Source organism: Ammospiza caudacuta, chromosome 1, assembly GCF_027887145.1.
Source record: "Ammospiza caudacuta isolate bAmmCau1 chromosome 1, bAmmCau1.pri, whole genome shotgun sequence".
In the NCBI taxonomy this organism is placed as follows: domain Eukaryota; kingdom Metazoa; phylum Chordata; class Aves; order Passeriformes; family Passerellidae; genus Ammospiza; species Ammospiza caudacuta.
In genome coordinates this window covers 49,272,491-49,294,687 of record NC_080593.1, presented here as the reverse complement: position 1 = coordinate 49,294,687, position 22,197 = coordinate 49,272,491, and the positions used below count along the sequence as shown (strand labels likewise).

General features: G+C 40.4%; 1 protein-coding gene across 15 annotated transcripts in view; it reads left to right on the top strand.

Annotated features, from left to right (window-relative positions):
- The window catches only part of ARPP21 (cAMP regulated phosphoprotein 21), a 145,775-nt gene that overhangs the window by 4,808 nt on the left and 118,770 nt on the right, over positions 1–22,197 (top strand). For 12 of the 15 annotated variants that reach the window (XM_058820025.1, XM_058819994.1, XM_058820062.1 and 9 more), the window contains exon 1: positions 802–1,119. The exons of 1 other annotated variant lie outside the window; for it this stretch is intronic. The gene's annotated coding sequence lies outside the window, so the exon portion shown is untranslated. Of the gene's footprint in view, positions 1–801; positions 1,120–1,394; positions 1,629–2,363; positions 2,942–22,197 lie in introns of those variants that run through there. 2 more of the 15 variants (XM_058819977.1, XM_058819969.1) reach the window with 2 other exon arrangements.

Here is a 22,197-nt window from a genome sequence, read left to right as displayed (position 1 = left end):
AGACATGCTGGGCAGGGGAGGGGGAAGGGGATCATGTGCCCCATTTTTAGTGGCTCATCTGCTACCACCCAAAAGCTGCTGCAGTGTTTTTTTTTTTTTTTCAATTTTTTTTTTTTTTTACCCCTTTTAGCAGCTTGGCTGATCAGCCTGAAGGCTGTCAGGTTGCACCAGCAAAAATAATAATTAAAACCACCCTCCCCAGACCTTTCACTTAAAGATGTCCTCTGGAGTCAAGGCCCATTTCCTTCCCTCTTTATTTTTCTTGGGGGTCGCGTGTCGGGGGCGACAGGGAGTGGGGGGGAGCAAATAACAAGGAATCGGAGGGGATTAACGAGCTCTCTCCTTATTAGCCCCGCTCGGGTGCTTTGTTTCTGTGCTCCTGGCTGAGGATGGGCTGACGGGGGAGGGCTTGAGGGAAGGGGGGGGAAACAATGTGACTGGAGGGGTCGGCGTGCGGGAAGCCACAGCCGCGCGGGCGGGCGGACAGACAGACAGAGCCGCCCCACAGACAGACAGCGGCCCGGGCGGGCATCTCGGGCCGTGCGTGGGGCTGGGTGTGGTGGGCTGAGGGCGGGCAGCGCAATGGCGCCGGGGCCGGCGGGTGCCGTGCGGCAGCCGGGGCAGCGGCGCTGAGCGCAGCGAGCGCGGAGCCGGCGAGCGGCGGAGCCGGAGCGCGGCGCTGCCTGCGGTCCGGGGCGCACCACGCTGCGTGGGCGGGGAGAGAGAGAAAGGCAGAGGGAGAGACTCGCAGACAGACAGTAGAGCCCGGGAGCGCGGCAGATAAAGGACGGAGGACAGGGAGAGAGGAGCGAGCCAGAAGGGGAGCCAGGCGGGCGCCGGGAGCGGACGGGCGGAGCGGGCCGGGACAGCAGAGGAGGCGGCCGGCGGGTCGGGCGGTGCCGCCGCGGCCACCGCGCCCGGGCAGCAGCGCGGCGGCGGCGGATCTCCTCCCGCGGCGGAGGCGGAGGAAGAGACCATGTCTTTCAGGAAGACAGTCACTGTACTGTAACAGCAGCGTATCCGCAGCAAAATAAACAAACCGGCCAACCAAAAATACCAAACAAACAAAAATAGCCCGAGCCGCCAAGACGCTGGGGGCAGATCCCGTTTGCAGGCAAGGTAAAAAAAAAAAAAAAAAAAAAAGAAAAAAGGAACGAAAAAAACCAAAAACAAAACCCAAGGAAGCCAAAGCAGAATCTGTCGACATTTGTGTGGCGTGATGTTCTTTGTTGTCGCGATTTTTTTCTTGTCTATTTTTTTTCTTCCAGCATGTGTTTTCTGTCATTTCGTTGGAGTCATTCGCCCCATCCCCCCGCCACCCCCCCTGCCACCCCTCCCCGTGATCTTTTAATTTTTGAGGTCAGGGCGGCTGGAGCATGTGGAGTGGAGAGAGAGGGAAACAGGAGCTGTGTATGGAACCGGGGCTTGCCTTTATTGCGTGCGATGGGCAATTACTAATAGCGGCTGCAGGATTCCGGCTCTAAGATGTGGTATTTACTAGAGGGGGAGGGAAGAGAAAAGGAAAAAAGGGTGTCGCTCGTAGTGCGGCGGGGCAGGATGCTCTCGGTGCTGGAGCCGGCGCCTCGCACGGGACTGCGGAGCGGCAGCGTGGCGGTGCTGACGGCCAGGTAGGGCGGGAAGGGCTCGGCGCGGAGGGCGGCGGCTTCCCAAAGTTTGGGGCGGCCGGCGCCGCTCGCCAGAGGCGCTGCCGGCGGGAGCGCAGGCGGGTCGGGGTCGGGCGCGGAGGTGAGGTGGTCGGGAGCCGGGCTGGGGCAGCGAGCGCCAGGGAGAGGGGGGGGTCTGCGGGGGGAGATCGCCCTCCTCCTGGCCGTCATTTTAGCTGAAATGGATCAAACTCTTTAGTAAAACCTCAACTTTTACTCGCTGGTTTGTGAACGGCATCGCGGCATCCGCTTTCAAAGCCGTGTTTGCTGGAGGGCAAGCCTGGGCTGCTTGGACTGGCATTGTTCTTAAGGGTGGCGATGTGAGGGCAACAGATTTACTTGATGCTTCCTGGGCATCTCTTTTTGCATGCGGTGGAGGAGGATCACGGTCCAGGTGTTACGGCCGTATTGTTGGGTGTCCCGTTTTCACAAAAAGCAGTTCGTGTTACTCCGTTTGGTGTATTCTGCCTACTTGTCTCGAACGATATCGCTTGTAAATCTAACCCCGACTGTGGTTAGATTGCTGTGCCCATCTAGCGCAGCCATTGCGCAGCCTTGTTTAATTGCTGTTATTTATTTTGCCTTCATTCACCGCGTCAGCCGGCGGGGGCAACACGCTCGGGTTCCGGGTGCATTTTTACGTGCTAGGTGTGTCTCTGCGCTTCCAGGTGTGTGCGGTTTTGCTTAAAACTCATCCCGCCGCCGTGTGACATCGCTGTAAATGTGCCGGGAGGGGGAAACAAAAGCATTAGAGAGCCACACGAGTGTCTGTGCATCACCTGTTTGACTTCTCTGCCATTGCAATGCTGAGCCAGATGCATGCCCGGTGCGCGTTCTTCTAAATGGCATATGCACATTTTAGGCAAGTACAAAGCAATTGAGGCTGAGGGTGATGGGGAGGGGGTAAAAAAAAAAAAAAAACAACCGAACCAAAACCGCACTGTAAACTGATCTGCAACTTTTTCAATCGCATAATTTAACTGCACGCTGATTTTGTTTTAGCAGTCTTCGTCACGGATCGAGGCAAGTTTGTGTGCACAATTGGGCTTGCAAATTGCTAATCTCGCACTGACTTTGCCTCTCAGCTCCCAGCTGGGTATGGTTACCTTGAGAGCTGTGGTATCAGCACTGTCAGAGCATGCTCCGGTGGGGAGATCGGGTGTGTTCTATTTTTAATACTATTTAATGAAGATGCTTCTCACTCTGCAATATACGAAGCATAATGGAAGAGCAGAGCGATGATTGGTTATGGATACTGGAAAAGGAAAAATGCAAAGGTAAAAACAGAAATCCCTCAAATATTTCTATTACATTAATGAAAGAAAATGCAGCTGTGCAGAAAGGGGATTGATTAGCTCATTTTAAGCTGAAGAGTTTTGTGGTGTCTGGGATGCTTTTTTTTTTAAAGTTCTTTTAAAAAGTTGCATGGAGCAAACTGGATAGATTATTTTGTGCTATTGCTCTTATTCTATGTGGGCATGCTTAAGTTGAAGCATATTCCATTTTACTTATTTTTTAATAGTGAAACATCTTACAGTGGAGTAGTGCTGAGGAACATCTTGAATATTTAATTTTTTCTTGTGATAACCAGTTTGAATGATTAGCTCTATTTACATGCTTATTGGTAGCCTCCTAAAGTGGGAGTTTTGAGTTTTTATTCCTTGCAGTTGAAACTTAATTCAGTTGATATTAAAAATCATTGTTGCATGCAATGCTCACAGAATGCAAGCGGCTGTAAATCTCTTGTGAAGTGTAAAGGAAAATACCTATAGATAAATACAGTGTATACCACTTGGCGAGAACCATGGAGAGATACCTTTGAAAACTGCCCTGTTATATTCTGTGTACTTGTAGTCAGAAATGTGTTTATCAGCTATTTGAAAGAATCCACACACTTAGAATCATGTAGAGAAACTCGCCTCGATTAAAGATGTCTTCTGTAAAACAACTGTATTTTCTTTCTGTTGTCTGCAGTTTTACAGGATGGTGGTCTAAGAAACAGCTGAGTACCCCTCCTGCAAAATCCTTTTTCCAAGCAGTTATTTGTTTTTGCTATGTGCTAGTAATTTTGACTGCCCCTGGGCTAAGTGTGCAAGAGAGGATTGCTCAGACGAGTGTTGCACCACATCGTACCCATGAAGGAAAAATTACGTAATGGTGATAGAGGAAATGCAAAGAGGTTTTTAATACAGGTGTAATTATAGTTCTCAGACAGGAAGAAAACAGTGCAAAAGTAACTTTGAAACTTCATTCTGTTGGAGGAAAACTGTGGGCCAAATCGTTTTCCTGATGGTGCTGCTTTTCCTGTGGGCTTTACTGGGGTTATTTGCATGATTACAGTAACTAGACTTGGCCTGATAAATCGCTGTTATTAAACAGAATTTCAGAGAGTACATAAAAGAAACCTGAGAAGTTTTAAAATCTGCTGTGTTCTTGACTTCCTCACAGGTTATGGTTTTGAATAACTAACTTTAAACTTGGAATGAATAGGGGGGAGGAAAAGTGTACTAATTCTAGGATGGCTTACTTACGGTCTGTCTTGTGTCCTGTAGGCATTGGTCTTGCTGCAGTCAGTGGGAGCTTTAAAATTGGCTCCATGGTTTAATCAGTGCTAAAGACAGACACCGGGACAAATTTTCAGCAGCTGAAAATTGATGTAGTTTCTTTGGTCTTAAGAACAGTGTAGACTTGCACCAGCTGATGATAACACCTCTCTGCTTATAACATACAAAATCTGTAACTTGCATTGAACGGTATTACCAATTTTGTTGGCATTAATTTCAGAGTAGGAAAATTATTTTGGCAGACTGGCAAATCCTTGTTTATAGGGACTACTCACGAATGAGCGGCTTGGTCCTGTGAGTGCTCCCAGCCTAATTTCCTTGATAAGTTTCAAAGATACATGTGTGTAAGCTTCATGATTATTTAAAGGAAATGCTATTGATGTTAAGTAATCTCTTTTCAAAAATATCTTTGCAGATTGGCCAGTTGAGAAGTAATGTAACTACCATGCAATAAACTTGCAAAATCCATTTGTCCCCTGCTTATTCATTTATTAGATTTGAAGTTCTGTATTAATGTTCTTAGCAGGTAGTAAGTCAAGCAAATGGGTCCCTTTTTCTTCTAGAAGATTGAAACATTCATCAAACAAGTAATACATGGCAAAGTCTCTGTGCGTTCCAATGGAGAGCACTCAGTTCTGAAGATTTAAAATACTGTGTATGAATATCTGTGTGGTAACATGCATTTCTAGGATACATTCTATTTTGATGACAAACTGCACTCCAGGTAAGTTAGATTTTCCCTAATTTGAGTTGGGTAAATTGAATTGCAGATAAATTATAAAAACCATGTGAGGTCATGCATCTAGTTTTTGACAGTTGTCAAGTGAGACCTATTCTGGTCTCCAGGCTTGTAACTGGGTCACCCCTGGATTGTAAGTTTCCCTGATTAATTGCTGGTATTTGTTTAGTTTTCTTATTTTTCTACTTGATACATGAAATACTGATTTTCAAAAACATGTAGATGTAAATAAGTTTACATGTTTGTTTGTAACTATCAAAGTACTTTATTTTTACGTAGTAATTTAATGGTAAGCCCTTCTAAACAAGGAAGAAACTTCAGAACAAGTGCAAATAATGACTCATTTCTGGTTTGGTTGTTTGTTTTTTTTTAAAAATAAATTTAACCTGCCTATAAATTCGTATAGACATGCTGCTTGTTGTTCGTGGACAGAATGTGTTTTTCTTAAGAAGGAGGCTAAAACCCAAATCAGAGGAACAGCCACTATGGCTTGCACGAGTATGCTGGTGTTCTCACACACCCAGACACACACCTTATTAGAGAAATGAAAAAGACAATACACCATAAAACTACAATACTTTCCGTTTTAATCAAAACTAATTTTTTTTAGTAAATAACATCTATGATGGATTCTAGACAATTCCTCATTCGTCGCTGAAGGTGCAGACTGCTTAGTTGGAGGACTTCACAGCTGCTTAGATGTTTGAAGTTACTCTAGTTTCAGGCTTCATGTTTTCTCATATGTTGGTTTTATAGTAGGCAAGCTGGATGATTGGGTAAATTGAGATTCCTTAGCTTACCTAAGTTTATGAGAGCACATAAATAATCTGCATTAACGCTTAATGTGTGACATAGACAGTCCAAAGTTAGGAATTGGGTTGATGCCAGGGGAGGAGCACTGGAGCTCTCTGTCACCTTTCAGGAAAATGCCACAAGCAAACACTTCCTTAATGTCCTGCCACAGCCGCCCTCTTCCACCTGGTAGTAATCTTGCTGGCATTTACTACTTTTTCCTTTTTCACTGTTGTAGTTTCCAGGCTTTCAGGTAATGCACCACCAGTACACTTCTTTTTGGTTCCTTGGAAAAAGCTGTTGTGGAAGCGGTCTCCTTTCATTCAAATGTACAATTTTTTAGTCACATGGTGGGATCTTTAATCTGTGTTTGATCATTCTAGAGTCCAGAACAGGTAATGAGCTGTTATATGAAAATGATACGTCAGTTTTTTTTGTCCTTTTTTTCTCTGGCTATTACACGTAAATTCCCTGTTACCGAGAGGAAAAAGAAGACTAAACACAGAGAGAAATACATAAACAAGAAGTAAATGAAATTGCTTTTTACAAGAGTGGGCTCACGATGACTGTTTACATGAGCTAATTGCAGCTGTGGTAAACGTGGTCGATGGAAGCACGAAGTAGGCGGCTGGGTTAGTGCTGAAGGAGGATGTGAAGCGCGAGAGAGCGATCATGTCGTATATCATGACTAAGCTGAAATGCAGGAGCCATAGTTAGGCAGTGACAGCTGGGAATTTGAAATTTGTGATTTGGATATCCAATGACTTTGTGAAGCAGGGGTTTAGAGTACTTTCTAGTTACTGGCAGTGTGTGGAGGCAGTAACCATGTAAGGATGTTTTTAGGGCAGACATTCGCATAGCATATGCTGAAGTATGTAAGGTGAGAAGTGCATTTTTATAAGTGAAAGAAAATGTTCACAGGGAAATTGGGACGCTTAGGGATCAGGTGAGATGTCTGATCTTGATCTTTTAAGGCCAAGAGTCACAGATTACAAAGAGTAGTACCATGAGAAAGCAAAGTCCTATAAAAGTGTTTTTGTAATTCAATGCTTTCTGCCATATTCATAATTTAGTCTTGGACAATACTATAATTTATTTATGAGCTGTTTATACAGCACTTGTGTTAAAATTCTAGAAGCTTGGTAACAACTTCCAACTGATAAAACTGCCTTTTTCCAAAATTGGATGCCTTCAAGTCAAAGGAAAACTTAAATGGTTGGCAGAATGGTGTGACAAAAAAATAGCAATTAAGAAAAACCCCAGCAAATACTCCCACCCTCCCTCCCCCACAATTAAATGCCCCGTTTTTTGATTTCTCAAAGTTTGTCTTCTGTTTGCAATCTCTGCTAAAACATAAAAAGCAAATATATACAAATCACCTCCTTTCAAGCTTCTGTTTATCCCAATTTTTACAGCCATGCAGCAATAATTTTTACTGGATTCATAAAATCATCAGATCCAGTTTTATGTTCTAGGATTTGAACTCTGTCATCAAAAGCATGCCTGAACAGCTAATAATTTCATGAGTAATGAATCCTGTTGCAGTATTTGTATTTTTATTGCCTCATGAGTTGTAGTCTTCCTGTGCTTTCAATACAGAAAACACTTTGTAAGTTTTCATAATTAAATACCACTCAGAATGTGCTGCTTTTCCTCACAGGGAGTGCATGCATCTTGGGTTTGGTGACCTGCAGAGCTTCTCGTGGTGTAATGCTTTTTTCTTGTGAAGAGAGTTATCACAATTTGTTCCTGTGTAAAGAGGGATGGCAAGGCTTCTCAGTAGATTGAAGCCAATGAAGATAAACTGCAGTGATTAGAAGCATTTTAGCAATACAATTAAATTATTATTAATTAGTATGGAATGTTCAACTATATATTTGATTTAATGAGAGGTTTTGCTGGGGAGCAAACTTCAGTGTTGATACTCTCATGTGAAATAGGTACAGCATGATGGTCTTCTGAAGAATATGCCTACTTTGTGCTTTTTGGGTGTTTGTGCCATTGAACTTCATTTGACGTTCCTGAAAGTAAATCATAAATTGTGGTGGTACAAACTATACCTTGAGGCTTCTCCATTTTCAAGTCACTATTCTGTTTTCAGATACTTTGCCGTTGGCAAAACATTTAGGACAGTTTAAATGATGCTGCTTAATACACTGTAAAGTATTTGTCATGGAGTCAGAAATGTTTATGGTGTCATAAAAGCTTTGAGGGAAGCACATCAAATAAATTGGTCCACTCTAAAGGTTCACTACAGATTTTAATGTAAGCCCGGGAAATGTCTGATAGCTTTATAATTTGTGTACTTTATAAACCCTGAAATCCGAAGTGAGAAAGTCTGACTTTCATGCTTTCAGGTTTTGTTCCTTTAGGAAAAATTCAGACCTTTCTTCTACAAAGTATAAAAAACAAGGGAAATTCTGACCATTGATCTGTAAGGAAAGCCTAATGAGTGACTTAGGGCATCCTAAAGTGCCATATTTCATAATGCATGGTACTGTGAGCATCTGGAAATGCCAATGAAACTATGTTTGATCCAGGTATGGTTTTTGGGGAAGCTTTGATTCATCAAAAATAAGCTTAAGTTGAAAAACATAATGTATTTACTAGGTTTGTGTGTCTCAGTACGCTTTTCCACTACAGTGTAGCACTCTGTTCTGCAACAGAGCAGCAAAATGGACTGAGAGCTAGGGCAAGCAGCATAAGAATCCCGTTAGATACGGAAGACGATGAATTATTACTGAGGGATAATGCAACTTTTGTTTAATCTATGTACTGTTGAAAAAGACTGCATTTGAAAGAAGTCCTTGAATGACCTGCTTCTTAAAGTAACCCTCTCAAAATCGGTGGCTGAGATAAGGGAGTGGTGGGGCGAGGGCGTAGTGGAGGATTAGCCCTAGTAGTGTGCTTGTGATGTGACGTCAGGTTAAGGGGCATGAGAAGTAGGAGGACAGCAAAGGGAAATTGAACTTTGAGGACAGATTCCCTGAAGATTAAGTAACTGGAATTTTCTGCATTTCTATGCAGAGAAAATACATAGATTTGTAGCTTCTTTTCAGTATCATTTGTTTTCTGATTAAAAAAAAAAATATAAAACTCCTTATGCATGCATTGTGATGTGCATCTTTGTGTAGAGGATCAGGACAAAATGACTACTCCTCTGCAATCACACCTAATCTCACTAAATCTGAGGTTACAGGGGCTGTAAATGATCTACATCTTCTGATTTTTGCTGTTTCAGAATTGCTCCTCTCTGCCACCTATCTGGCAGGAGAGAAAGGAAGATAACAAAATTGTTGCCAAGGTCTGAGGGCAGCTCCGTGACAGTGTGGGCTAAAATGGGACTTCTTACCTTGGCTTAATGTCAGTGAAAGAAACTGGTGGGTGAGTCTTGGGGAGACATGCAGGATCCTGGGTTCTGTGGTACACAGCCAGTTCTTCTCAGAAAATAAATTGGTTTCTATCCTTGGTACCTCTTCTCTTGGCATGGCAGTACCTCATAAGTTAGTCAGGTATTTGCTGGAATAGTGTAATGTGCCCTGTGACTACATAAATCCCCACCTTTCCATAGAGGGCTTTCTGATGATGGGGAAGGATTGGTAGGAAAGAGCAGATTGAGACACAAATCTCAGTGCAGCACCTCAGCTGCCTGTGGTTGTGCTGCCGGTAGCCCTGTGGGGATGGTCTGTGGTTCCACAGCCACCCTGTCCACTCGCTCGTTGTCGCTTTGGTTTCCGCAATGCGGGAGGAAGATGCGGCAGGCACCTACCTCTCTCAAAGCCCACGGATTTCTTTGATGTGTTTGTTACTCCTCAGGGTTTGGTTTGTTTTTTTTGGTTTTTTTTTCCCCAGGAAGTAGACCACAGAACATCATTCGTACTCACGAAGGCTAATTACAATTTTTTCCTCTACAAATCTTTCCTTGGAGAGCTGTGTGTTCAAAGAACTGCTGCTAACTATTTTCTGTGCTACAATTATGTTCAATGTCCAGGCAGTGAGTGCTGAAATGTAGATTTTTTTTTTTTTTTGGCACCCGTTCTTGTTTGTATTTGTTTGATGACATACACTTGTGTCTTTATTAATGTTGTCAGGCACGTCAAAGCCATCTGTAATAAAACTGCATCAGGAGAAGAGCATGTCAGAAAATGTGACAGTAAAATATCGATGCTTCATAACAAAACTTTTTTATTGATTAAACAGCACAACTTCAATATGTGGAAAAATGAAATCAGTTCTAATTATTTCAGGACTTTGAGAGCAATTCCAGTGAGCCCTGAGTCTTTGGCTTGCCTATAAAATGACAGCAGACTGAGCAATTTAGCGGTATATTACGAGAAAATTCCATGGCATGGAAATATGTTTGCTCGGTTTGCATTGACTGAGATCGTAACAAAAGAGGAGCGTAAGTGACCCTCGTATTTCTGGTGCATAGTTGAATATTCTCCTGGAATCTGTCATTTTTTTACCCATACTCAGTAGTTGGAATGAGGCTGGCATGTGATGTAACATACCAGTGGTCCTCGGAACATCAGCTGCATGTACGAGCAATTTCAATGTCTATTCACTGCCAGACAGATGATTTTAATAAAAGGAATTCAGGGGCTCCGTTCCTTACCTAAGATGGTTTATTTTGGGACCAGTAACTTGACATACTATTGCATTATAAAATCCAAAAAACAGAGATAATTTCAAGTAGGTTTGCCACCTCAGCAGAGAAAATAAAAAATATGGAGGGTAGCTAATGTTATATTCTTTTGTCAAAGCTGAATGTGTGAAGTAAAGCATACTGAAGTTAGGAGACTTACTGTGTCCCTAGGTGTAACACAGAAAAGGGATTTTCCTAAAAATTGGTCCATAGCCCTGATTTGAAGCTTGCTGGAAGTGCAGGAAGAGAAATATTGGAGGAATTCACCCCAGTCCCAATATAAACTCTTCTCTTGTTCTGCTTCTTGACACTGAATTTCAAGCAGTCACTGGCATGGATGTCTCTGCCTCATTTTTTGGCTGTTTTGACACTTTCATCAGTTGTCTCTATTCTGCTTCATATACTCTCTGGCCATTCTTCATCCTGAGCCTTTGCTTTTTTTCTAAATTGTGCCCCTTATGCAAACTTTACTTTGTTAAACTGACCCTTCTGGCTTTACTTGGGTTTTCATCATTTGTTCACATTTTCCAGCTTTTTTTTTTACTTGCCTTCTTCTATGTCAGGTATTTGCCCCTGTTTGAATGAGTTGAAACCTTTGATTTAATAGTCATAGAGTACTGCAATTTTTAAAACAGCCTTTCTTGGTAGATTTTTTGACATTTAGTTTATAGATATGCATGTTATATAAAACATACTATTATTATTCAGGATTTCCCAGTTCCCAAATCTCTTGGGTTTTTTCCTGGTATTTCTTAAGGAGAGATGCCACCAGGTCTGATTGCATTTGTGAAACAAAATTTTTATGGTGAAAGCCAGAAGACCCTGTGCTTTTGAACTTCATATATGGAGCTCCTCTTGGTATATCTGGGTCCCTTTGGGGCCTCCATCCAAATTCAGTAAGCTCCATAGAATTGTGTGTGTATTTGATGCTCCTGGAAAATGTTGTGTCCTGTACTCTCTATCTATTTATTTAGATTATTTTGGTTTTCTGGGATTAGCATTATTTTCAATAATTTTTTCTCTGTTGCCTAGAAAATAAAATGTAATGGGAATGACTCAGAGTAAATACCTTTAACAGTATTTTTTCTTGTCAAAGACTTATGTGTTGGCTCTCTGATCTTTCAGATGGACTTCTGTCTATGTTGTGAGCACCATAGCACCTAAAACAGTATGTTGGATGCAGTTTGCTGTGTTACTGGGTTGTACAATGTAAGAAGGGGAAAATTACTGGAGTTCTTATGTATGGTGAATTTTGTATTTCATGTCTGTACAATTGTTGAATAAGCTTGGAAACTGCACCAAAAGCTGAACACTATATATTCTTCTTGTACCTCTGAGTATTATGATGTCATGGCCACAGATCCTGGTCAAAACTGGAGGAAACTGATTGATTGTAGAGATTGTTACCAACTGAGGCAGCTAGCTGTCCACATTTGAGGACCTATACTAAATACATGATCCATATATATTTTTGTGAAATGCATATATAGTAGCTCCTCCTAAAGACAGAAGTAAAGGAACTGTTGGCTGAAATGTCTCACTCTTGTGTTTGAAGGAACATGGTTTGCTGCCATCATCTGAAAGCTGAAATGTATTTTCTCCTATATTTTGTTCCTTTTTTTTTTTTTGTTGCTGAGATATAGCAGGAGAGTTGCCTGTATTCAGCTGCCAATTACAGATTCAATTCAGTTATTTGTTTTTCAGTAATCTGATTGCCATTAGTGCCTAGATCACTAATTGTTCACTGTACTCTGTCAGTTTATTATGCAAGTAACATTCTGAAATGAAACCTAATAAAGAAATGATGGCAGCAGTCTGAACAGATGAGGCATAGTAGTTATGAACTGATTTTTTATTTCTTTTAATGGGTTAATTTCCAGACTGGTGGACAGTCAACTCGGTTATCTCTCAAGTAGCATGAGTTGAAGAAATTTCTTAGCTTTCAAGCACAAAATTTTGTTGTGTGGAATCATTCTACTTTTTTAGAGGGATGTCATGTTAATAAGCTGTTTATTCCACAAATAATACTTTCCTCAGTGTCCTTGGTGGTAATTTAGTTCTTGAATTCAGTTGTTTGCCAAGGAGATTTGTGATTTTTTAAAAGCTTGAGTGTAAATGGCTGTAGTACCACAGACTTGGAATGCAGTGAGAGGGACTTCTTTTTTTCACATAGCTTAGGTTTAATTTTGACTCTTGTTTTTATTACCTTGATTCTATAATCTTAATCCTTGTAAATAAATGCATGAAATTATTAGCCCATATAACCCTATTGATGCAACTCAGTCAAATATGCAGCAGGATCCTGTTTCTGTAGCAGGAAGCAGGTATGGCAGAAAATTCTTCCAAAATGTGCATCTCCATATTTTGTGGGCTCAAAAGTTCAAGATTTAGCATTTGTATTACTGAGCAAACTAAGTTGGAATTTTCCCCAAATGACTGCATTATCAGTCTGCTGCTCAACTGCCCTTCCAGTGCAGTGGATAGGAAACAACAGGATTGGATTTGGAAGACAGAGAGGCATAACATTTGTTTTCATCTTTCTGCTAAATTCAGATATTGATGTGGGTGAACTCCTGATACATGGTATGGAAAGGTGCTAGAAAAGTAATGTTAATTGTGTTTAAAATTTGTCCTTTAGCCCAGTAGAATGACTGCAGATGCAAGATGCAGTCTTGACCACCCCCACTCTTGTGCTCACTAGTGTCAATGAAGAAAAACTTTATTGCTGAAAACTTATTTTTTTTCCTGGCATTTCTGTAAAAGCAAGAAATGGGAAAAAACAACAAGTAAATTCTCAAGCTTAAGATGAGGAGGATGACACTGGGCTGCTGCTGATGCCTGGCTGTGAAGTGTGTGCATGTGGAAATGGGCTGGGAGGGATCGGGGGGCAGTGGAGACCTGTTCCTCTCAGCCCTGCATGGGCTGGCTGTAGGTGATGGGTGTGGTGGTCATAAAATGCCTGTTTATTTCAAGAAGCAAAAGGAGACCCTTTTATAAATTGGTCTGCCAAGAGAGGATGTGTTCACTGAGTTCCAAGTGGAGAAATGGGACTGCTGCCTTTTGAAGTATTTTGTGGTAGTGTCAGTGAAATACTATGACATGTTTGGTGGGGTTTTGTTGGGTTTTATTTCAGGAAGGGGCAGATTTTCAGTACTTCCAAATGCCTTTCTGAGGTTATTTGGATAATTTAAGGTTATTCTTTTTCACTGAAGGCTTTTAATAATCTTTATGTCATTAAAAGAGGCCTTTCTAATAGTGGGAATAGCTACAAATTCAAGTGCTGCAGATAATATAAGTTGACAAGTTCTATAGCATAATAATGTCGTCAGAAAACCCAGCAGCTTTCTCCAAAAATACATTTTCCAGTAGTAAAAGCAGATATATGGGGGGGTTGTGAGTGAGAAGCATGAAGCTTTTCCAAGAGGAGAGTGGTCTGCCATGAGACAGTAAGTTGCAGAAAGATGTGAGAACAATGAAAATTCCCTTTGTTCAAGGGTTTGGTGGTTTTGGTTTTTTTTTGTTTGGGGTTTTTTTGGGGGGTTTTTTGAGTTTATTTTTGTTTTTGCTTTGTTTTCTTCCAGTCTTCCAAACTTAGTCCAGCAATCCAGCACTGAATTTCCCTTCCTCAAGTTCAGCTTTAGAAAGCATGAATGTCCGTCCCTCTGGAAGGAGAATAGGCAGCTTGCCATTTCTCATCAGTGTGAAACTTTGTAAGGAAGATGAATTTGGGAAGCAAATAGAGGAAGAAAACAGTACAAAAGGAACTGCTTTTTAACAAAAGATACACTTTTGTCACCATTTGCAGTGCTCAATGAAAACTAAGCTGTCCAACCTTTAACTGCACTGACCCAAAATATGTCTGTACAGTGTGCTGGCAGCTGTATATGTATTAGGCAGTGAAGATAAAACCCACGTTGTGAATGAGTAGTCCCAGCAAGGCTTTGGAAAGCACTTGGAGTGAATTCTAAGTTGGGTAAGGAAAGCAGGCTTGGGGGGAAATTGAACTGCTTGCCCTTCCTGATTGGCATGTTCAGCATGCATTGAAACCCCATAATGTCCCCACTGATATCCCATAACACAGTGGGGCTGTGGCTGAGGTCCTCAAGGTACCCCAGGGAATTACTCCTGCTTGTGAGGAGCCATGAAGAGATGGTTTCAGGCATGTAGCCGCTGCTAATCAGGCTAGTAGAAGAAACGTGAAAAATAGCAGTCCACTTTCAATACTGCATTTGCTGTAAAAAACTAAAATGCCATCAGTTTACTGTTTAGATGCTGGTGTGGTTACCTGGTTTTCCCCATCTTTATGGCCAATTTTATGATGCAGGCTTGCATGCTGCTTATTTCTTAATTCATTTCTCTTAAGGAGGTAGTGAGTCTGAGCCATCATTATAAAAGGCTTGTAAGTGCTGTCTCAGTCTAGTTAGACTTATAACAAAATGGATCCTATAGGCAGAGTTTTGCATAAATAAAAGCATTTGTCTTTCATTGCTCTTTCACTTTCCTACCTACTGTCTTGTATTAGTAGTTCCTGAAACACTTTCCTCTAGAGGCTGCATTCTAATTCTAATATGCTTCAGGAGGTCAATATGAAAGAAGCATAGAAAGTTTTTCCTGGTTGTTATGACTCTTGTTAAAAATGCTGATGCCCAAGGTTTCTTATTACGTGCCCTGCATCTTTATGTATACAGGCAAAATCATTTTTTAAAATACGCTTCAGTTTTGTTGGTGGCTCATTTGCATGTACAAGCAAGCATTCACTGCCTGCCACAGTAGTGTCTGTTACAAAGGGAGCAGTGGAGAATGCAAAGTGCTGGAGTATGATGGCCATGTATCTGGGAAAGGGGGTGCTGGTTGCCCATCTAGCTCTTATTTTGACCAACTTCATTATTTATTTAGCCTCTGCATTCCTCAGTGTCCTCACCTGGAAGGAAAAACTGACTTTTTGTACTTACTTTCCCTTGGATCTTTTTTTTCCCCCCATTAATTAGAGATTATGGCATTTTAGAAGCCTTTTATTATAAATAGATGCAATAGGAATATTCACTTTGCCTCTGTTGGGCTTATATTGGCATACACAATCAAGTCATGACACCTTCATAAGTTAGCTAAGTCACAGTTATTTGTGTGCAGCCCTGGAATCTTTAGCAAATTTGAAGACCCTTGCTTTCCTTTGGCTGCAGTTACACTCTGCTGTCACTGTTGGATATTACAGACTTTACTTACTGGTTCTTTCTTCTTCCAGACAAATAATGTGATAGCATGTTTCTCTTTCAGCAGGTGATAATGTTGAAGAATTTAAACAGGTGTAAATAAAGATAATTTGAAAAATAAAGTCTCAACCATGTGAAAATTTAAGAGACAGAATTTGAAAGAATTAAGAGATTTCTTTATTTCTTTCAACTGATTGATTTCATATTTCAAGTCTAGAAACATGTGTTAATATTTATTATATATTTAGGGTTGGTTCTAGCCAGGATAGATTTAAAATAAAAAAACCCAGAAAAACAATACCCACCATTGTTTAGACCTGATGATAAGTGCAAGTAATTAGAGCACATCCAAAACCACCGGATTTAAGTATTGCAAACATCTGTCACCTATGTAGGCAGCTTTTTATTTTGCAGGTGAAAGTTCAATAGGCAAAACATTTTGAGGGGGAAGTTTTTGAAAATGTTACGAAGTGGACACGACCTGTTTTTTTTTCTAGGCATGTGAATCCCTCTCTAGTGCCTTTTTTAAAAAATTTGTGTAGCATGTATAATAGGTCACCCCCTTTTATTAAGCAATAATCCTCTGTGATAAGTTCTCTTCAATCTTTATAAACAACTAGCTCTTCTGATACAGCTGTGATTCTAAAATCAGTATTGAAATTGGAGTCTTTATCTGTTTTATTTTTGGACTGTAAATATTTTTTGCAACAGCCTTTTCAGAATATCATGAAAATGCATATTGTAATGATTGTGTAGGCATGTATAAGAATTTAATTGCCTTCTGCATCTGTGTGTGGACTTTGTAACTTTTATTTTGAGATTATTACTTTGTATTAGAAGCTATTATTTTTCACTTGACAGGGTTTTTCAGGAGGCTGGAATACAGAAGTGACTTAAAACCAGGTGTTGTCTGGTTTGCTGGGCCCTGTGTATGTGAAAGGTCCTGGCTTTTGCTTTTCAGCCTTCCACTGGCTTCCACTATGGCATCACAGTTTCACTCTTGGGTGTTGCCTGGACATCACTGAAGTGTGTGACTGAAACAACCAGTTTTACATGCACACATAGCTTTTGCTTAAATCACTTAATTTTAGATAGAGATTTAATTTTGCTTTCTCCTTACTAAGATTTTTCTGTAACTGCTATAACTGGTTTTTCTATAACTGCTCCACACTGTAAGTTTCAGGCTTTTTTACAATCTTTCTCAGCACTGCTCTAGGTTCATTTTGAGGAGTACCTGTACAAGAGGTACTCTCCTTTGTGCCAGAATTTGCATTCCATTTGCCTGCCTGTCCAAGGAGGTACCAGCCTTGGATGAATGGCTGGGACAAGTGTGTTGATTTTTTTTTTTTTTTCCAATTTTGTGCTCAGCATAAAAGAATGGTTTAATTTGAAACTTCAGTTGTCCTTTTTCTTTTCCAGTTCCCCTGGAGCACTGTGCTTCTCTGATCTCCAAATTTTCTTTTACTACTGGAAACTTTTTGGTTTCTTCTAGCTGCAGCTAGCTCCAGCCAGTCTTTCTCTTTCTTGTTTTCAGTAATGCCCTGTTTATCTGTTCCTGAGTCCCTTTGAATTTTCTGATACTTTTGATATCATGTGATTACCCATTTCTCATACCTTTATGAACCAGGGAGCATCCCTATACCTGTTATGTCTTTCCTCTCTGCACAAGAGCAGCTTTCTGGATATACAGGTTTCTTTGTTCACATCTTTAGTAGTTCCTTATGTTGTGGAAAATGTGTAATGCATTTTGAATTTTGAAAAAACAAATTGACCAGAAGCATGAATTTCAAAGATTTTTTAAGTAAAATAAGCCTATGGCAGCAGTAATACATTAATGTATTTACCATTACTTTGCTCTTTGAGAGGGAAGAATTCCTGAGAAAATCTTTTACATCAGCCAGAAGAGCTGAAAGACAATTTTTTCCTACTATGGTATAGATTGAGCTACAGACTATTGTTTTGGATTTCTGAATGTCTGACAAGAACATACATTCATTGTCTGAACAATTGAAAGTAAACCTGCATTCAGTAAATTTATACATACAGTGTGTCAGAAGCACAAACACTCTTCAGTGTGTGTCACTAGCAGTCAGCACAAGTGTTTCTTTGAGACTTCACACTGCAAAAAAAAAAATCAGTCTGATCTGTTAAAACAGCTGTGAATGTTTAAGTGTTGAATTACATGTGTTGTCAGTGCTCAGAGGATGTCACTACCCATTTACCCCAGTAGGCTGATTCTCAGCTGACCTTAGCTTCCACAAAACCATGTGGAAATAGATGCCACTGCAGTCTAAGAAAAAATAAAAGTTGTTTTACCTTGTTTTACTCATACTCAGGTTTCTTTTATAGATACACAAGTATGTTTACACAAGTAAGCTTAGCCATACTTTCCTGCAATTAAATTTTTGCATTCTTTGTGGTCACAAGTAGTAAAATAGAGTGCAGAGAAAAGGAAGCCATAAAAATGATTAGGTTAAATTTAACCAAGTAAACTAATAGCATTTCTATTTCTTAAAAAAATATGTGTACGCACTAGTTGCACACATGTATTATTGGTAGGTGTTTACTGAAAAAAACAACCCCCCAAAAAATGAGTGTTGAAATACCATTTTTCATTTAAAAAGAAGGGCCCCATCAGGTTCTGTTGTAAACATTCTGTGATTTCGCAAAGCTGGTACAGTTAAAAGTGTCCACATTTTGGGAGAGAAAGAGATCTGTAAGTTTTATGGTACATCTTTGGGATCAGGCTTCCCCAAGACTGTATAGATGAAAAACTAATTAATTCCCTTCAGTTCCTATAGAATCTTCTAAAGGACCAAAAAAACAAAAATGTGGTGGTTGTAAGTTTTTTTTACCATTCCCAGTTCACATCTGGAATCTATAATCTATAATATAGGAGCAAACCCAGAAACAATGGAAGAAAGCTCCAACCTGAGATACTCTCCTGGGAGGTAATTTTGAGTTTGGAACATGCTCAGAGAAGTGCTTGGCAGAAGAACTAAAGACCATTGAAAGAAGTTTTATGTTGTGTCTCTTGAAACAGAAATAAATTTAATGTACTTAAATTATCCCTTCAGACCTCAAGGTCTGTATTACTATATAATTTTTTTTCCCTCCCTATTGTGAATTGCCAGAGATTCCAACTAAGTTTATGAAATTTGTTCTTGTACTGGTTCATGTGCTTGGACTGATACATCTATTTGCCATATGAAGCCAACAAGCCTCTTTCATAGGGGATTATAAAAGCTGAAGAAGTAGGCGTAAAGGAAAATTATGTGGACATTTTTACTTTGAGATAATTCAAAAAAGTTGTTAAAATGCTTTGTCTTATTTTGGTTAGTTTTATCAGGTCACTCATGCAAAATCTTCAGTGTTTGTATTGAAATGAGAAGACCTTTGATTTCAGTAGAGGAAGGCAGAGCATTTTCAGACTAGAAGGAGGTAAGCTGATCTCGAGGCCCCTGAAACAATGTGTGTAATACATGGGTGGAATTACAGCCCGCAGCCACACAGCACTTGGAGCGGGAGGGGTGCGTCCCTAGCTTTGCCAATCACAGCTTCAGCTGGAATACTGGTAATTCTGCTGTGGCAAGGAGTCGGTGCAGTCTGATATTTGAATCAATTGTTGCAAGATACTAAATGTTCGCATACCAAGGAAATTACTTGCCCTGAAATTGAAGCAAGTTTCTCCTATTGCATTTGAACCCTTGGCGATCCCTAAAAAAGTGACTATCTAGAAGTTAAACACTTGGGAAATATTTTTTACAGGTCAGAGGATAATGGTGAGGCATGTTGATAATGAATGGAAGGGAAAGAATATCCTCAGGAGGAGGTCTTCTAGCAGCTTGTTTTTTACCAATGGCATGCAGTGCTCTTTGGACAGCCAAGTGCATTGTCATTTTCCAGGGATTAGCCTATTAGTTGTTACAGTGCTAGTGGTCGTACTTGCCAAAAACAGGGGAACTGACTGTCTTAATTATCCCTGCTCTTTGACTTCATGCTCCAAAAGTTTTTTATGCTGAAAAGCCTCTTGAGGAGGAAAACAAGTGTTGCAAATAGTTTTAAAATACTTATTCTAGCCTCCCTTATGAAATATCCATAAGGGTTATATTTTGCAGTTGTGCTTAGACTTTGCAGCAGGATTCAAGTCTTCCCTTCTTAGTCCCACACACTGAAAAAAGGATCCTTTACACTGAACAGGCATAGGTGGGAGGCAAATTGAGAAATAGAGGCAGAGATCCACATTCATGCAGCCAAACAGAGCATGTGAGACATGTCTTGGTATTTTCAGGGTTTTATTGTTTCAAGAAGGTAAGTGATATTCTTCCGAACTGTGCATGAGAAAGTATTGCCACATACAGTTATTAGGATATCAATACCTTTGTTATGATATTGATAAACCTTAACATAGTTCATTGATTTTTCAGAAAGTTACAGGATTAAGAATGCCTTTCAAATGCCTGTTTTACTTTGTGTTTTCCTTCCTGGTTTGTGCTTTTAATACTTCACAGTATTCTTGTCAATACTCCTAGTTTTCCATATCATGACTGTCTTTAGGCAGCCGTACAAATAGCAAACTAATGTGTCCTGTATGTGCATGTGCAATGGACTGGAATGTCAACATACTTCATTTCTTAGGCTGTTCTAAGTATGAAAATATCTGTTTGCCAGAGCCTTCAAAAAAGTAATATTCTTGTCATGCTCTGATTGTGACTAGAACATGAGAGATGTAAGATTTTTGGGTAGACGAGATGGCCAGTCCTGATTACGCATAGAAATTTTCACTGTGACCTTCTGCTCTCAGCAACTTGAAGGAGTGTAGAGCAGTTTTGCACACAGCAGACAGAATATTTACAAGTATTGGGCTTCTCTTTCACTGTTGGTTTTAAGGCCATTGATGAAAAGATCCATCATTGACTTTCTTCTGCTCTAGCTATTCTTCCTTTGATTCTTTTTAGAATTGGTGACAAGCCTCTGGCAGTGAATGAAGCTTGATTCTGTAAATATTTTCGGTTAGGTAGAAATACTTTGGGACATGTTGCTTTTCTAGAAGTTTTATTAGTCAAAGGAGTATATTTCAGGGAGATGGTGGTTTCGGAAGAGTAGGATGACTGGAGCAGGTTTCATTCAGCTGGCACTCAAGTCCTGCCCTATTGTTCCATTCTGAGTTGTCAAGCCACCAGTATGAATGCTGGAGGCTGCTTGTTTATCTCAGTATCTTTTAAATTTTGTCAGTGCCTTGGTATTTTGATTTAGTGAGGTCTTAATGTTTCCCAGAATGAATATTTCCAAGAAACGAGACCCTTTGTTGAACCTAGCACTTGAAATTTGGGCAGTTCTGTCAGATAATACCATTTAGAAGACCATTAATCTTTCAAATTCTAGCCTTTGGTGGAATAAAAAAATTAACATTAGGCATAAGGTAATATGTGAGCAATTACAGTTGGCAGCCTTTGCACCTGTCTTTGGCTACAGTCGCATACAAATGTAAACAGTCTCCGATTCTTTTATTCTTCTGTATCTCATCAGACTAGAAGCTGGATAAAATTTGTCTGAGTTTAAGGTGGTAATGGTTCAGATAAGGATTGAAAAAAGCCAGATTAAGGAAAAAATGAAAAAGCAGTAAACTCCCTCTCTATTTCTTGTTCTTTAAGTACACTTCTAAAAAAAAAAAATCAGAGTTCTATTTATCCTCTTGTGGCTTTGAAATTTGAATTTTCAGGAGCAATAGTGTATTTGGATACTTTTGCAGGAGAAAACAAGCAAAGAAAGACTTGTCCAGTGGCAAGAGTTTTTTGCTTTTTAATAATTGCTCTGTCTTTAAATGGGTGAGAAACTCAGGGTTAGGAGATAAAATTAAATATGTAAATACAATGCTCTTTAAACAACAAGTGTGTGGGCAGAGTGGGGTTTTTGGGGATTTGCTTGCTTTTTTTATGAGAACGACCTCTAAAGCTGGAAGTTACAATGATTAGTACACAGGGCTGTAGTGGTATTTAAAAGGGTTGGTCTAGTCCTGCTGGTTTAATTGTTGTGTAGTTTCTCAGGCTTTGCCTATTTTGAGAAGATGGAATGGGGAAGTAATAAACATGCAAGCTGAAAAAATAACACACAGCCGCAAATGTTGCAAGAATTATAAGATAATTGGTTTTGTATGTTTTAGGAAGGTGGGTTAGGCCAGAGAGCTCTTATCTCTCTCCTGGGGATAAAGAAAGAGGGAGCATTGCTTCCCTTTGTACTGAATTTCCCAGAATCACAGAATAAGCTGAGTTAGAAGGGACCCACAAGGATCATTGAGCCCAGCTCCTGGCCGTGCACAGGACTTGTCCATCTTCAGACCCCACTGCCACTTGGTATTTTTTTGGGAGATCATATTGTTGTAGACTGGAGAATTTCCTTCCAGCTAGAGAAGATCTGGTGGCTGTTAATGGGAAGTATAAGGTCCTTCATATGGCCAAGAGACACATTCCTTTTCTTGGCTGGCTGCACTCGTAACAGGGGGTGCAAAAAGGGGATCTAATGGTGTTGGTGTCACTGCCTGTGATAGCAGGGTAATGCATTCCAGGGATAACAGATTTGCCTG